This window comes from Homalodisca vitripennis, chromosome 5 (genome assembly GCF_021130785.1).
Source record: "Homalodisca vitripennis isolate AUS2020 chromosome 5, UT_GWSS_2.1, whole genome shotgun sequence".
Classification (NCBI taxonomy): domain Eukaryota; kingdom Metazoa; phylum Arthropoda; class Insecta; order Hemiptera; family Cicadellidae; genus Homalodisca; species Homalodisca vitripennis.
Genome location: NC_060211.1, coordinates 169200252 through 169219550, shown reverse-complemented (window position 1 = coordinate 169219550; position 19299 = coordinate 169200252).

Here is a 19299-nt window from a genome sequence, read left to right as displayed (position 1 = left end):
TAAATTCAAAGTTACATATATGACATCTACCCCGACATATCTTCCCACATGATACATCCTGAGTTTTATTCATTAATTAGAGTTTCATATCTGTGTTTAAATAATAAAATCGTACACACTAAGTCACGACAAAGTAATGCTGTGTGTTAGAAAAGTTAAGCTGCGTGTGTTAATATACCACATGTTTGAATCTCTTACAGCTGTATTGAGTTTGTTTACAAATTTATTTACTCCCGTTGCCGTCATGGTTACCCATTAGACCAGTGTAAAGTATTCGCTAAAGCTCAACAAAATTCAATGGAGTGACATGCACCATCATCGAACTCATTGTTCCTCAAATAGAAATGAAGTTTCGTGTACAATTTCAAGTCTACAGGTCAGTTCTTTCTCGAGATACCTGCAGACAGACAGACAGACAGACAGAAATTAAATTTTCCAGGCCCCCGAGTAATATACGCTAAAGCTTAGCCAATAGTTTTTTAACAATGTTTGTCTTTACTATTAGCCCCTGTATCGTGTTTTTTATTTTTATTATTTTTTTTTTTCATTTAGTGTGCTATTGAATGGCGATTGCCGCAAAATTCCACATTACATAGTGTCCGACCTCAAATTAGAGAAGTTTTAAACACAGTACAATAGAAGTAAATTAATTAATTAAAACCAATCTATGTCATAGTACTTTGTATTATGTAAAGCTCTATAAAATTGAAAGGCAAATTTTTGCTAAAGAACCAGAACTTTACCGGACAGTATTGTTTACAATTCTCTACAGATGCAAAATTTCTATTAAATATATAACTCACACATACAGGGTGATTCGGGTAGTGTTACCGGCACTTTCTGAGCTTATTGTACTATAACAAATAATAAAAAAGTTCATATAAATATAGGACCGGAAATGCTTTATTACTGAGTAACGGCCAACAAAAATGTCACCCACAATTTAGTACCCGAGGTTAAATGATCATTTGCTGGGAGTTTGGGAAGAGGGGTTTAGAGACGAATCCAGTTTTTCTAATGGTTTTTAACATGGTAAATTGAATAAAGTTTGTTCCATAACTGTATCTCTCTTATTGTTTAATATGTACTATGTAAAACATACACAAATTCCAAAAACGAATTTTTGTGTTTAACGTACAATTAACTTAATAGGTAATAAAAATATACATTTTTACAGAGAAACTTGTAGAAAATTTAATGCTGGAGTAAATTATGTACAGTAAGGCAACTACAATGATATAATAGTTTTAAAACCAAATTTTACTACCAACACTTTACCGTGCAATAAATACTGAACGTTTATTTCACTGCAAAATGTGTATTTCATAACACTACCCGAATCATCCTGTATAGTCGATTTTTTTACATATCCACCATATTCATCGTCTGTTATCGCAACACGGGGGCGGAGTAAACTATAGTTTTGTGAATAAAACCTTCCTGAGCGTTTGAGTAATTTTCCAAAAATCCAGATAATGAAGGCTTTGTGAAGGCCAAGTCTGGGCATTACTTAAATTTCACTCAAAGGAATGAGCGGAAGGTACCCAGAGCAGCGATTCTACTGCAGTTCTAATGATGAAGACAGGCGTCCTTTATTTAAACTTTTACTTCGCCTTTCCATCACGTTCGCAACGCCGGTATTTGTGTGTTGAGACGCATAATTCAAAGCGGGAATGTTTGAGTTGATTAATGAGACAATATCTTGCGCCTTAAATAGCACAACACATCCTGTTCAGTGAGGATTCAAATTAAATCATTCGACCTGCTTTATATTACACCTTCAGCCTTCAACGAAGTGATTCTACATTCTACAATGATTGAGGAGATGATGAAAAAACGTGCTAATCAACATTAAAATCATTCTTAACGTAATTAAATATTGTAAACATTAGAATATACCACATTTAGTTTTCTTTCTTACTGTCAGTAAATACCCATAGCATTAAAACCCATAGTTTGTTAATTTTACTGGATCATCTTTGATGGAAATTTTCCTTTGAGGATAATTTAATAACTGTTATTATTTCAAGTTGTACTTAAAATAAACAAACGCGCAGTAATAAATCTTAATAAATAATTAATTAAATCACTCTGAGAAAGAATACGCTGTTTTTGTTATGTTTCAGTCCTTACGTTGTGATTGCACATGTACACAAATGTGAGTTCTCTTTATTGGCACTTTTCAACTGTAGAACCCAACTTGAATTTCAATTCCGTCCCACAAACTAATTGTGGTCCAGTGATATTAAATTCACCGTGACGTCAACAAAAATTGTTTCCAATTATTTCAGCCGCCGATGCACATTTATGGTTTCTCCAGATATTGCTTTGTATACACTTCCGGTTAATAACCGAGTAGTGAAATGGCCTTGAATTTTTCTCCACGAGAACAGCGTTAAACCTAATGCAGTTTTACGACCCTAGTTTAGTTGTGAAATTAAACATACCATTGAGACGCTTTTCCGATATTTTCAAAGATCATCCAGAAAATATGTCAAACCTTACAATTTAAATAATCAAAAAGTGTATACATTTTAGAAGAAAACTCGTTTGGCTGAATGTTAATTAGTTGTTTCAAATGAGACATCTTCCATAACATAACGACCAAAAATAAGGTCGTAAAAGTGCATGAGATTTAACATTGTTCTTATGGGGAAACCTTAAGGTCATTTTACTGCAGCCGGCTCTTAACTCGATTTCCTACGAGAAGTTCATGAAGTGCTTGTCCGGATGTTCCGAGACAATAAAAGAAGCTCAGGGGACTAACTGATAATACTGTGGCGAGGGGTGGCCAGTAGGGTGGGGCGGGGCGGGGGGCAGTAGGCCAGTGTGTCTGGAGGGCCAAGGCCGCTGGACACCGAGCCAAGCGAGCGAGAGACCGCGGACAGGCCAAGCCGGAGCCGGGCAGAGCTGGCGGGCGAACACCGAGGCTCCGTCATCAGCGATCGATCCAGACTACGGTTAATGAGCTGAAGCCTTGCGAGTAAAGAAAGAGCGGAGGGAGGGTGTTTAAAAGATGGGGTAAAAACACAAAGTGAAGGGAGGGACACGCATGGGGGATGTGAATATTGATGAACCACCACCCCCCCGCTCCGCCCGCCGCGCCGCCAGAATCTTATTATCTTAAAAAAGACGACGGAGACCGAGGAAAAATGTGAAGTGTTTTAATAAGCAGCCGACTTAAGCTTACAATAACATACTAAACCGACTTGGCGCTCGCTCCGGGATGGAATTGAGGAATAATTCATTTAACAATTAACGAACAAGGGTGCGGGTACAAATTGCGATTGTCCACCACTGGGCATTTCTTGAGGGCTTCCTTCACGACTCATTAACGCTAATTAATGGAGCTCATTAACCATTTGTTTCTATATTCCTCGTTAAAAATAATTACAATCGACTCCTCGCTTAGTGCTACAAAAGAAGTGGTGGAATAGGTTAACCTCACTTTTCGCAACAATAGCGTTAAGTTTGCAACACTATAATGGTGCGTTGCTGTTTCATACAGAAATAATTTATTAATAAATAACTCTAGTAGTTTCCCGCGGTTTTGCACGCAATTTGTAGGTTTTGCACCTGTATGAGCACCTCTCGTTCGAGTGAATTATATTTCCGACGCCAATGTTGAAATTGCCTTGTTGCTACGATCAAGAAAATACGCAAAAAAGTTTATAGTTATGGCCATTATAATTTACTTGTTAGAAAAATGATTTATTCCATACCTTTTTTGCCTTGTTTCCCGATCAAATATATATATATATATATATATATATATATATATATATATATATATATATATATAATTTCAATAAACATTGAATCACAAAAAGTACTTGCTCCGCCGGGAGTCGAACCCGGATCTCTCACTTGCCGGGTGAATGTGCTACCATTACACCACAGAGCGCTTACTTTTTCCGATTCAATTATTTTGTATTTGGCCGTATCTGTCACATATGCGTTTTAAATAAGCAAACTAACATATGATCGGAAGATATATATATATATATATATATATATCTCAGATCAGATAAGCCTACTTCTGTCAAAATTTTTATATCAGTCTTTCATTTTTTAAGCAAAAGTTAGATAGCAACATTGTCTTTTAGATCTAATACTTAATACTTGATAACAATGTACAGTTAAAACAGCATTAGCAATGCCACTACACGTTTGTTTCTTTATAAATTGGAAAATATTGGTAAAATTGCAGTACATTTAGAGCTGGAATTGGCATATTAGTTTAAAAGAACAGTCCAGCAAACTTTCATTTAGTATAGTTCTTGCAGACTGCTTCAAAGGAAGTCTTCGGAGTCAGATTCTGACTCTTTTGGTTTAGGATATTTTATAAGTTAGATGAGTACTTATATCGCATAATCGCTGATATCTAAAAACAGTTTTAAGATATTGGTTATTCCCATTACTATTAGAAATTACTTATATTATAATGTACGCACATTAAAAGTAAACAAATTGAAAATAATGTTTGCACACAACAGTTGATTACATTAAACATGCTCTTTTAATTAATATTTCACAACTTTGGTGGCCAAAACGGGATTTTTCGCTACGTTAAAGACCAGTGGGGCGCAGGCTGGAGGGATTTTTAAAATAAGAATTTGTCCCAGGGACTGTAAGAATGTCCATGTAAAATATCAGTACAATCGGTTGAATAGTTTACGCGTAAAAGCAAAACAAAGAATCAAAGGCACTTTCGCATTTATAATATTATTAGTATATGATATATATGGTATATATAGTCGACTAAAATCATTCAAATTGCACAGAAGTTGCTCAATATCATGGTATATGTATGGCTGGTTTTGCTTATTAAGGTTTAAAGCATTCCTAATATTACTAAAGTTGAATGCTATCCTTAAATTCTGAATATATCTTTCTAGATATCTTTCTGAATATAACTTTCTGTAAAATACAAGTTTAAAGTATTTTAATCGATTGTGAGTTTGGACAATTTTTTAGTTAAGGTCGGCCACTTAAGATAACTTGATCCAGATACCTGACCTCTTCTTGTGAGATTACAAGTATCTAAAGTATTCCATTTACAAAATAATGTAATCGGGCTGAAATAAAAAGTGCTAAGGTAAAAATATGCATATTACATAGTATTTATGTAAGTTATAACTCCAAAGAATGACGTTTTTATTTGTTATAGATATAACACAACGTTTCGAGGATTGAAATCTACGCTCTTCGTCAGGTGGGGAGAGGTATTAAATGCGTCCTAAACCTTCCGCCATCGAAGAGAACGGAGAGGATAGTTTCCAATTCTCGAAACGTTGTGATATACCTTTTGTATGGTAAATTTCCGAAATCCTGTTATCCTTTCAAATTTTCGATCGTCAATAACAAACTTCAAACAAGGGATGTGGAGAGTTTCACACCAAATTTCAGCCCTTTAGGTCAATGTACTAGGTACAGACAGATAGAAATCGGATTTTAATCGTCAGCAACTGCCGGGAGAGGCTTCGCTACACACTTAGCAAACAATAATACAAAGACATAATCTAGTAGGATTTTCAATAAACTAAGGTTCTCAATAATGGAATTTTAATATATAGTATTTTCAATTTTAATTTTTTTTTAATTGTATATTTTTGTATTTTATCATAATTTTATAAATATATACATGTTATTTTCAATTAAATACCCATATATATTATACATATATACTTATATTTTATTTTATAAACGTTTTTCATTAAGTTATAAAGTATTTTCACAAGCTAATGTTTTAGAAAAGACCCTTTAAACTGACCTTATATCAATTTGTCTTCGTCTATTATACGTATTGCATTTTTATATTCAAAATTAATATTTAATGTATAAATTTAAAATAAAATACTATCTGTTTCCAAGCAGAAACTTTGCGATCGTGTTAGACAGCCTACACGTATCTGTGTATTGAACGCCGTCGGAATGTACAATATTTTGTTGTTGAATTTGGCTAAACAAGTATTGTGTTTGGCTAAACAAGTATTGTGTTTGGCTAAACAAGTATTGTGTTTGGCTAAACAAGTATTGTGTTTGGCTAAACAAGTATTTTGTTTGGCTAAACAAGTATTGTGTTTGGCTAAACAAGTATTGTGTTTGGCTAAACAAGTATTGTGTTTGGCTAAACAAGTATTGTGTTTAGCTAAACAAGTATTGTGTTTTGCTAAACAAGTATTGTGTTTGGCTAAACAAGTATTGTGTTTGGCTAAACAAGTATTGTGTTTAGCTAAACAAGTATTGTGTTTAGCTAAACAAGTATTGTGTTTTGCTAAACAAGTATTGTGTTTGGCTAAACAAGTATTGTGTTTGGCTAAAAAAGTATTGTGTTTAGCTAAACAAGTATTGTGTTTTGCTAAACAAGTATTGTGTTTGGATAAACAAGTATTCTGTGTGGCTAAACAAGTATTGTGTTTGGCTAAACAACTATTTTGTTTGGCTAAACAAGTATTATGTTTGGCTAAACAATGCTGAAGTAGGAGACTCGCGTGTGTAACTGTGGAGTGTTTGTGTTTGCGTGAACACGGGAGTAAGTGATGTTACTCAATAGCAGCATTTGCTTTACGCGAGAGCGTGTTACTGTTTGGCCGAATTTACTTTTCTACCTCTCGTCAGAGGTTTTTATATTTTATATCTCAACCTTACCGACGATATCTGACAACAAATAAACAGATTATTAGCGTTTCCATTTAGATATGTATTTAAAATACACCGTTAAATTATTTTAAAGTGAGGCTTTTTAAAGAAAATTTGCCGGTATTTAAGATATTGAAAGTTTAGAGTTTGAATGGCCGCCATTTTGACAATACTAATAATAATTTCGTGATGTTTTTTAATAACTGGCAGTTGTATCATAAAAATTTCAGCCAAATTTGGTATAATTTAATTTATTAGTTTTTAAGATATTAAGTTTTTATTTTAAAAAAAACACACACACACATACAGATAGACAGATGGGAAACTAAGCATCGGAGACCTTTGTTCATATGGCAAAATGTGTTTGTCTTGGCCTGAGCAGTAATGTGGTATACCTTTGTCCAGAGAGTTACGGCATACCCTGTATATCTAATCAAATTGTATATCAATATCGGACACATACATACAAAAAACACTTTCGAGTTAGAATGAATTTAGGCGAGAAGTGATCGATTGAGATACCAGAATCGTCGGAGAGGATACCTCCAGATTGTTTTGTATGTACTCTGCAACACAGTAGCTGATAAAATAGGGGGATGGGGGACAAACCTGGCAAGCCACCTCCCCAGTTTAGCCTTCTGCGTAACCAGTTTTGGAGCAAACCACACCAAAACACACTAAGACAGAATAGAATATGCACAGCCTGTGCACCATAATGGGTCTTTGGAAAAGTATCCTAAATCTGATATGGATTACAGATTATACTACTGGGATTTGAACAGCGAAACGGGATATGTTGAATGATAGATGCAGTCACTAAGATAATAGATGTTTGGGATCTCGTATTCCGTGTAAGGACGCCATGTGGCCATGACTTTTTGATCTCGTGCAGTGAGATGCCGCCGGTTGGAATTTTCTCACAATGTCCTGGCTCATGGACGTTTGTAAACTCCTTTAAATCCTAGTAAGGATGCGTTATGATCCTTACAATACAACTATACTATCCTTGTTAGTAATTCACTCCTGATAGTTCCGGAGATATAGGAAAAAATACATTTTTTATTTTGATAACAAGAATACTGCCAACAAAATGTATGTAATGTTCTACACGTCCCTAATCGACTTAGCTACTGATTTGCGTCCTCTTCACGATAAACCAAACACTTTAAAGCGAATCCTTATCATCAATTTTATATCTTGAAATGTATTTTTAAAGCCACCATAATATTAATTTTTTAAATTATAGCTATCCCATTAAAAATAATTTATTATTACTGAGTTATTTTTCATTATAAATATATAACTGTTGGTAGAATTAATTTATTCCCATTCAATTGGAATAAATAATATATAATGGTACGATCTTGCATCATAATGGCACTTAAAGCAAATCACATTTTACAAATTATATAGATGTAGATTTAGGATGGAACTTCACTCACTAGGTAACGTGTAGAGAACGTTTTCGTTAGTCCTCCTCCGTAGACTAATGGTTATAAGCTCGGCTCTCTAAGCGAGAGATCACGGGTTCAAATGCCGGGGAGGTCCAAAAATGTAAAAATAATAATACATAAAAACAGTGCACTTCGAAGTCGGCATAGCTGACGCTGAGGCTTAAATGAAAAAAAAAACCTTTTCGTTATAAGTCAGTAGTTTGATTAACGTTGTACTCTATTGTTGGTTGGTACGTAGATTAATAATTTCAACCGGTTACAAATAACTAGTTACTTTTTCACTGATCGTGAATCTATGATCTATTGAAACACTTTGGTTGTAAGTTGTAGGAATTAAATTAGCTTACTACGTCAATGTCGTTAGTTTAACGTTAATTATTCACAACGCGTTACTTGTTAGGATAACAGGTAATGTTAACAAATGGAACGCTACTTCGGTCTTTCCCCGTCGCTGGTGCGTTACATACGTGTTACTGGGTGCGCATGAGTGGTACTTGCTCCGATCACCATAACCCTCAGGTATATGCTAGTGTTATTGACCAACAACTTTTTCATGTGTTATTAACGACTTTGGTGAGTTCATTAACACATATTTACTAGATTTTTAAATATTTAGTTAAATCTTCGAAACTCGTTGTTCTATTTTTGTAACATTAACGGTTGTAAATGTCCAAAATCGTGTTATGTCAGCTTCCAATGTAACTTTTCACGATTTCAGCCACGAAATATTATGCTCATGGGGGATCTCACTACGACAGATGCATTTTAATCAGTTATTTTAAATTACTGATTCCAACATTCCAAATTCTTAATTGCACTTCAAGATTGATTTAGATTTTTAAAGTTGAACCACAAACGCTTTACTCAGAAAGATTCAGTGTTATTTACAATGTGGGAGCTGGCCAGACCACGATTAAGGAAGGAGTAACAGGCTTCGGTAAGGCTGCATGCAAAATTTAAAGTTAATTGTTCATTTTATTAGGCTACGTGTCTTACTATTTCACATGTTAAAATATCATGTGATTGAACTCAGTTTGTCTTCAAATTTATTGATTTAGTGATTTTCTCTTGTCAGCATGGTTACCTAATGTAAAGGTGTTCACTAACGCTCAGCCAAGTCCTATGGAGTGACATACACCATCGTTGAACGCATTGTTGACTATATTGGAAAAATTTTTACTGGCCACCTCAGGAATCGAACCCGTGACCTTTCGATTAGAGCCGCAGCCACGTTGAAGGTCACTACTTAAGAGAGAAGTGGTACTAATGAAAGTCTCTAAACAGACAAACAGACACGGGTAATCTTCGGAACTTTCAGGGTTTTAAAGACAGGGCAGTTCTGTAATTACAGAGGGTCGTGCGTGTGGTCTGAACATCGGACCCACCTCCCCTGTCACAGGGGTTTCGTCACCGAAGAATGTGTAAGAACATTTCAATCGGACTGTGGACTCGTGACCTCGGGAACAAATTACGCTAATCGCGGCCGACCTCACGCCCAGCGTGAACCGTTCCGCTTCACATACCGCAATTCACTAGCATTTTAATATTTCTCTTCGTTTTTATTGTTCTTGCTTTATACATTGTCTACTCGGACATCGGTGAGGATCTCTGTAACGGCCACAGGAGATGTAGATACAGCTTGGTTTATTTGTGCTGGGTGACTCTCCATACTGTTCACCTGGGCGTGTCTTCTAAGAAATTGAAAATAGCAATAGGAGTTGTGCTTTGTACTATGAAACTGATTGAGAAACGTTTTAATTTTTCCACTAAATCGAAAGTTGGTATCAGAGTCAGTGAGATCCATTTTTTGAATGTAATTTTCGCAAATATATTATTTGCTATGAACTACCGTAATAACCCAAGAGCCGAGAGTAAATTTGCATTGTACAAACACACAACCTGGGTTTTCCTGGAATTTGTAGGAAAATTGTTCCTAAGAAAGGATTGCTCTATCGATCGTCAGCAACAATAGTTTTGGCGGAGGTCGAAATAAGAAGGCACCCAAAGGGTTAAACATAAGGAAAATAATTTTTTCTCAAATTTTATGTTTTGTGGCACGATACACGAATTTCATGGGTCTCGTTTCGAAAACATTTGTCAATTCATACAAAATTGTGTGCCATATCATATCACTGTACAAGAAGGTTTTATGCTGGAAATGTTGATAATATTTGATTGAATAATAATAATAATATTGTTTTGTTTTTAATGTTGCTCGAAAAATACACTTTTGATGTTTTGACAATCACATACCTAAAAACAAATTAAATGTTAAATTTACAATTATTTAGGAATCTGGCAGTTGGTTTTAAGGCAACAAAATATAATCTTAGAAAAAAAAGAATTATGCTTTTGACACCCTCTCATGTCGATATCCAGTTGACGGTTAATTTCTTTCTAAAGGAAACTTTCTTTATCGATTTCAACAAAAACCAGGTTGTACGTTTCTACAGTACAAAGTGGCTCTTTTCTCTTGGACTATAATATTCTGTTGCAGCTGCCAACTGATTTATTCGGGGAGAGAAGCCTCAATGTGACACCATTCCGGATATTATTGGGGTACAGGAATGTGCAGGATCATTCAAAAGGACGATCACAGGACTGGTCCAGGAAATGGTTCAAATAACTCTTTTCAATTCTTACAGCACTATCCTTCATAGACAACACGGAACGCTTTGAAGCTTCGCTTGAGTTTTAGAACACAAGATCCTTTCAACCATTTTCAATCTATTCGAAGACGCCAGTCAGTATTGATGAATGAATGAAAAAATATCCAAAGCAAAATTATTTTAATAAAAGTAGATTTAATAAGACTTCTTGTGAGTTTTAATGTTTTACGTACACTACAAATGCGTATTTCATAGTATATGATAAAATACTTATGAAGCAGAATATATACTTTTATAATAAGAAACAAATACAGTAATTTATTGGGTATCATTTAAACCACATTTATTTTCTTTGTTTGAAGGTTATTTTTGACGATGGAAGGATTGTGAAGGAAACAGGATTTTTCCGGACATTTGCCATCGTTCAGTGAAACAAGAAAAACAGTAACACTACGTTTCGAGATCTGCAATCCTGTTTATTTTAACCTAGTTTGTAATTATATATTAGGTTAGTTCTTTACCTGAAGAAGAGATCAGATTGCAGATCTCGAAAAACGTAGTGTTACTGTTTTCTTGTTTCACTGAACGATGGCAAATGTCCGGAAAAATCCTGTTTCCTCCACCTTTATTTTATTGTGGGTTTATCACTTAATTAAGAATAAAAAAAAAAACACAGTTTTCTATACACCTTGGACCACCATTTTGAAACAAATAAATTTAATATGGTGATTTGTTTTTCTCCACCAATACGTTTAGGATGCAAAGACCTAAAGTACAACATGATGTATGTTTGCATCAGAATGTTTTGAGATTCGAAAACGAGACCCTCTGTTTTTAGGACACCCTGTACTTTTACAGAGTTAAAGTTATTTTAAACAAATTATTTAGCGTTGATTTAGTCGGTAGCCCGTTTGACCTAGGCCTCTGCAGTTAGACGTTAGATGTTTGAGCAGGTGGTCTGAAACACCCTCTTAAGCTATTTTTGGTATGTATATAATGTATTGTGTAATATATAGACAAATATTTTGCGATAATCATTGTACTCTAGTAATTCTTTCAGGTAACTTAAATATTTTCTGTCTAAATTATGTAGTAATGGCAAGGAACAAGATTTCGGTAAAAGTATAAATGAATGACGGGTAGGAGACTTCTGAGTTTCATAACACACCCTGTATACATTTTGGCAAATTCTTTCATCTCATATATGTTTAGGTATGTGGATGGTAAAGATATCGGTTCTTGTTAAATGTTAATTACTGTTGCTGCGCCTCCAGCAATATAATTGGCTGAGCGTTAGCGAAGCTATCAACAGTGGGACAGGACATGTTTTATTTCTGTCTGTCTGTCTGTCTGTCTGTCCGCACGACATCTCGAGAACAAACTGACCTATAGACTTAAAAGCCCAAAGCTTCATCCCAATATAGTTAACACTGAGTTCAATGACGGTGTATGCCACTCTAAAGGATTTGGCTGAGCGTTAGTGAACACTTTTACATTAGGTAACCATGCTGACAAGAGAAAGTCACTAAATAAATAAATTTGAAGACAAACTGAGTACAATCATATGATATTTTAAAATGTGAAATAGTAAGACATGTAGCTTAATTAAATGAACAATATACTTGGAATTGTGCATGCAGCCTTACCAAGCACTGCATACTTAATATTTGCTAAAATGTACAGTTAAAGGTTTATTTCTACTCAAATTCTTTATTTTCTTATCTGGATATTTTCTTACTATGTGCTGAACCGCGCATGCAAAATAAGTTTGAGATAAGAAGTGTTGTTAACATCTAGCTTAGCCTATGTTTACACACTATGAGTGTAAAGAAATTAAAAATGATGGTTAAATTAATATGGCTGTGCTGTCATGAAACAATGCTTACACATAACAGTTGACTACATTTAACAGGCTTTTTCAATTAATATTTCGAAACATTAGAGACCAAGATGGGATTTTTCGCTACTTTATAGACAAGTGGGGCATCATCCCTACCGACCCGAAGGTATATTTGAAATAGGAATAGGCATATATTCATACCGGGGACCTTAAGAATGTCCATTTAAAATTTTAATACACCCGGTTGAATAGTTTATGCGTGAAAGCAAAACAAACAAACAAAAGCACTTTCGCATTTATAATACCATTAGGATAGTATATGAAACAATACAGGTTATATAGTAAATTATAAATAACCTCCATTTAAAAGTAAAAAGTAAAGTAAATATGTCTTATTTTATCTGGGTAAGTTAGGGCTAAGAAGCACTCTCTAACACTTAACCTGGGGACCAACGGCGTAAAGGTGACTTCCAAACCACCACCAATGGCCGGGTAGGCGGACTGCTTGCAAGGACAGGATCGCTCAGCGGTCATCCATCCAAGCAGCAGCCACGCTTCACGTTGTCCATTTTCAGATTTATCCAATCCCAATTGTCATATCATTGCTCTTAATCTCATTAAACCCTGTAAAACTATAAGGATTTTACCTGTACTTTCATTTAACCTCTATTGGATATATAACTAAGTGACATCATTACTAAATTATACTACTCTGTAACCAAATAATTCCATCGAATCAGAGTCAGTGGTTCGGGCCGGTAACATCACTTTTTCACTCAACACAAGGTGACTGTTGATATTGATTTGTCCTGTAATTCTATAAAATTTTAAACCAAGAACATCAAATTTAATAGTAAATTATTACTAAACAATGTACGAAATGGCGTAGTTTGTTTTAAATGGTAAGGATTCTCTGTTGAAGAAATACTGGTAGTTCAAATAAAAGAAATTTAAAAATGTAAGCGATGCTAAGTGGAATCAACCAATCGTAAGTTCTGTCACAGTTTATACCTGAGACTTCGAGGATGGGAAAGGACAGATGTAGCAGGAGCAAACTTAACAATCAGGATGTGGTTGTCCAGGTGGGTCAGGCGGCATGAGCCCACTCAACTGGCCAGTATTGGTGATTCATGGAAGGTTACAAACTTCAGTATCTGATTGAGACTTACTGGTTGGATGAAACTACTATATTGGAATGATGCCTTGAAATGATTTCTCATTCCATAATCGACTAATGTAAGAAAGTCAACTACACACTAATTGTTTCAAGAACAAATAATTTACTGTCTGCAATTATTTTTTTAGTTATTGGAAGTGTCTATTATAGTCTTAATTCTTTTCAATGTGCAATTTTAATTTTTTGCCAAAATAGGATAATTTGGAACAGTATCATCATTATTGAGAAATTGATGTATTAACATTTGATACCTCTTTTGTTACTTTTTGACAACCTTTTGTTGTAAGGGTGCAACAAGCAAGGTTCTTTGATGATCTTGAATTGTCTTCTGAGCCGAATTGGAATATCTTCAAATCTCTGGATGGTTACACCAGGTTCAGCTGTTGCACTTTCCAACTAAAATAAAAATCCAAGATATTTGCATCTGCAATGTCACCTTGGGTTGTGTTTTTTTCCTTCTTTCCGATATGAAGCATTTGCCATGACGTGGACTTTACGTATAGTCATTTGTGGATCTGATATGAAAGGCTCCTCAGCCACACAAATCAATATTTCAAATTGCTTTCTTATTTCTTCTTCTCCGTCTTTACCGCAATTTTGCCTTTAGTGAAGTTACGGTGGAGTCGCACCCTTCGTTCTTTGTTTCAGATATAAATTTAACTGAACCCACATACAATACTTTTTCGTTCCAACGAGATGTTAAGATTCGGAATGCTATAATTCTTGGCGATGGAAATTGATGGGCAAGAACACTTCACAGTTCAAATTCCATTTTGAACTCAACGATAGTCCAAATGTCGCTCTGTTCATCAAATGTACTCTATACTTTTCTTGGGATCCCAGAACGTGATTATGTTCGATTAGCTCCTGATCGGTTCAACTTCTTCCGATAAGTGGAAAAGGGTGGGCAAGAGTACCTTACATTTCATTTGACAATTCAAGATCAGGATGTCTCCAACCGAATGTTCTTGACGTGATCATCTCTTCCTTAGAATCCCCGGTCTTGATCATATTCAATATTCGTCTCCGTTCAAATCCATTGCTTGCAATAATACACATTTACTACAAGGGCTAAGTCATTCTTAGATACTTTGATGCTAAGTGGCATACCGGTTACCATTGATGAATCAGAAACTGCTGCACATGTAATAGAGATTTACATAAAGTAAGATGATCCAGTAGATTGATGACACCGGTTATTCTGTGGCTATGAACAATTGTAAGGTGTTCTTAATGATGAAGACAAAAATCTGTATCTTCTCACTCATGAGGTGAGTGACACTCCTTGATTAGTTTGCATGGTGGTATGATCCGCCCCTCATGGAATATACCAATCATCTTTTTTATTTGCCTATGGAGCACATACAAAGCAGCACATAAAGTGGTCGCAACAGTAAGAGATGTTTTGAAACCTATATAAACAGAATTTAATACTGTATATTGCACATTAAAAACAGCCAATTTTTTTATATTTAACCATTAGGACGGAGTGAGATGAAGAATTTCTTAATGGCTAAGTAACAACAATAAAAATAAATAATCAATTTATTTTTTGGGTCTGGTGGAGTAGTGCAGGATGACCTGCGAAGGTGAAGATTTCTCCGAAAGACCTTTACAGACGTCAGGGTTATCCAATCATGCAGGTTGCAATCGGTTACTAATCTGCTGGAGAAGCTTAGAAAAGAGCGGGAATTTTCAAAATATGCCTTACAAAGTGTAGTTAGAAAATTTAGTTAAAGAGCCCAAGTAAACCTCGCCTGTACAAACTCACGGGCATGGTACAAGTACGTTTCGTTTTAGAGCTGTACTCTAGTAACAATTGTTATGGTTTTCGTGTGTATCATCGCATTATACCATGAGTGAAAGTAAGGCTGGCCAATGAAAGGTAAGATATCCAAGACTCATGTCCAACAAGATGGAAAATGGTTCTGAGGTGCAGTTTTTTAAATGAGTACCACAAATTTCATGGCAATTTGAGGTTATTTTGCTCCCTGGGGTAAATTACTTTCATACCTGTTCAAAGATTTTTATCTCTCATCAAATGATCTGAGAAAATTACTTTTGCAAATTACCACTTCAGACCTTCAAGATCCTCAGCGAATATGGACCCTCAGAGAGGGTAATTACAAATGTTTCTGAATTTATTCTTTTTTTCTTGCAACCACACAAATAATAACATTTCACTAAGGTAATCGAAACAAGATGTTTTTTAATTGAAGAAACTAAAATGTTATTTCATGATGATCCCAGATTAGATATAACTTCCTAAATATTCTCTCAGCTACAAATGAAATTAAATGTAACTCTATAAACGTCAAAACTAATAATTAGACATGGTGACAAAAACTGTTATTGTAAAATACATTTAACAACCGAAGAAAACATGTTTAATGTTGAATTGTCAGTAAATTTCATTCCGACTAATTTTAAGGCAGGAACTATAATTATGTTTTATTTATTTTATAATTTATAAATTTTGTTTACTGATATTATATTTCAAAAATTTTTACGGGATTTTATAGGTGGAATGCTGTATACATTGGAAGTAGCGAACAAGACTATATCACAACTTTAATTTATAGGATTGATAATTTGATTTAAAGATAAGTATACATACAATACATCTACAGTTAAATAATATAAACTAAATACAATATTATTTACTATTCAGGTCGAAAAATACTAGATGCTCTCTGAGTGAAGTGGTTAGGTGAAGTCGATCTCAGTCGGGGGGTAAGTCTAAAAATATGATGTGTTGATTAAATAAATTAGAAATTAACTACTCTAGTAGCTTATCCATGGCTTGCCTTAAAAGGGTTCAAATTCCAGATATACCTTTGACCACATTCCCAGTGCAAACCGCAGTTGTTATCTTTTGGTCGAGTACAACCAAAGAAATCAAGTGTTTTACAATAATCTTCTCCCCCTCGTCAGTCTCAAAGCATCATTAAAAATACAACCAGCTTTGCCAAGATCTCTCTACTCTCCATCATGATGGCTTTAGAAATATACCAGCTTCAACGGCAACCTCATCTCACCAGTTTCGTAACGGCATTGAATCACATTGGTTTAGCCGGCACCTTTATCTCACTAGTTTCGTTAAGGATACCATAACCAACAATCAGGTTGGTTTTTCCAGCAACCTCATCTCACTAGTTTCGTAACGACATTGAATCACACTGGTTTAACCGACAACCTCATCTCGCTAGTTTCGTAACGATATTGAATCACACTGGAGCCGACAACCTCATCTCGCTAGTTTCGTAACGACATTGAATCACACTGGTTTAGCCGACAACCTCATCTCACTAGTTTCGTAAAGACATTGAATCACACTGGTTTAGCCGACAACCTCATCTCACTAGTTTCGTAAAGACATTGAATTACATTGGTTTAGCCGACAACCTCATCTCACTAGTTTCGTAAAGACATTGAATCACACTGGTTTAGCCGACAACCTCGTTTCACTAGTTTCGTAAAGACATTGAATCACACTGGTTTAGCCGACAACCTCATCTCACTAGTTTCGTACAGACATTGAATCACACTGGTTTAGCCGACAACCTCATCTCACTAGTTTCGTAAAGACATTGAATTACATTGGTTTAGCTGACAACCTCATCTCGCTAGTTTCGTAATGACATTGAATCACAGAGGTTTAGCCGACAACTTCATCTCACTAGTGACTGACTCGGCACACTGACTTAGCGGGCAGCCTCATTTTGTTTTTCAGAATTTATCACATATCAAGAGTCACATCTAATCTAATAATATAAATATATTGTAGAGTATTTCAAATTTATTAGTCTCTGTTATTTAGGAAGGAACTGTTCTATAATGCATATAAGATTTACTGAGAAGTTGGTAATGAACAATTTTACGCTATCTCGCACATTTTTCGAGATATTGAGAACATGTAAATTTCATAAGAAAAAATTTATAATATTGTCATAACATCTACCTACTTTTATCGACCTAGCCAGAAGGACTATTTTCGCAACGTGTTGGATTTTTATTTAAAGTAGTCATTTATTGAGATACAATATGTAAACATAAATTTAAAATAGGTCCAGAATAATTGAAATATGTATAATATTTAAAGTGTAATCTGATTTTTTGTATGACTTATTTTATTTTAGTTTTTAGCTCTATTTGAATTGACCTGTTTCCGAAATTTAAAAAAGAACCATTTTTAGCTTTTCAGTGAAATATTTGTGGGAGATGTCATGTGAAACATTGTGACATGCGTCCATGGTTTTTAACTGTAGATTTTTCGATTGTTTCGGGTTTTATATTTAAAACTCGGTTGTGGTAAATATATGATTTAAATGTAATGGTAATGTGTTTTTTGTTACATGTACACCGTATCTTATCAAGCCAGGATTATCTTTGATTGTGATCTGTAGAAATAAGAAGAGGCTGAGAGATACCAATTTAAACTGGCGATGGCCGAGCGGTCTAAAGACATTGGACTTGGGTCTGAGTTAGAGATAGCGCAGGTTCAAATCCTGTCTGTGACCGTAGCACTTTTTATCAGTACCATCGACCTTCTACTGTATCGACTCTCCCCCTTATTCTGCTTGATAAGATCCTCGCACAGGCCAGTGGCCCATGGGGACGGGCAGAGTAAGGCTTAAAAGGAGATCGGCTTCTCCTTAAAAAAAGGGACATGTAGTACATTTTCTAGTAAGGGTATTTCAAAAATGAATATTTCCTCCAAACTCAATTAGAACAATTCTTTACCCCACTTTGCACATTGGAGGCAATAAAAATGCACACATTGTAATTTACTGACAGCTCGCTCATTCCCTAACATAAAGCCACTTTCCGACCGTAACAGCATGAAAATGACTCTTAGAATATATGAGGTTGTTTTACTGCAACCACAGGGGGCAGTTCATACATTACCCACTCTGTTTTTAAACACCTTGTCCAAAAATATTCCCCATTAAAAGTGGTGAATAAAAATATTTCCAATTTAAAGTGGCGAAATACATTATGTCCCATTAAAAGTGGTGAATGAAAATATGTCCCAGTATGGGAGACGATCGATATGATCATATTGACTAATGCATACATATTCAGAATGTAGACAAGAGTAGACGATATTAGTAGACTTGCTTATCTACACGTGATCCGTTAGTGATGTACAAATAAATATACACAATTTAAGTTCTTTTTAAATTTGGAAAACAAACGTCAAAAGATTCCTCGGGGTAAAAATCTCACTTGTTTTTAATCCGATTTCAGGGAGAAAAATATATTCCACACGTTTAATTTCAGCACTTTCAAAGCCACCCCCGTTTATACCCAATTATATTTTAACGTTAAACTGAATAAATTTCAGTGCTTGGATCATTAAAAGTTCAGATTATGAAGTTTTATCAGTAAAAAGAAAGGTTTATTAGGTACACCAAATAAAGGTGAAAGGGTTGTTCAACAGCAGGATGAAGTCTTGAAAGTGTAAAATTTAATTGGTAGTTTTTAAAGATCCTCAATATTGGTTTCTGAGCCAATATACCGGGATTCTACGAATTAATTCATCAAACCTCGCCTATTTTATTTGTCAGCTCAAAA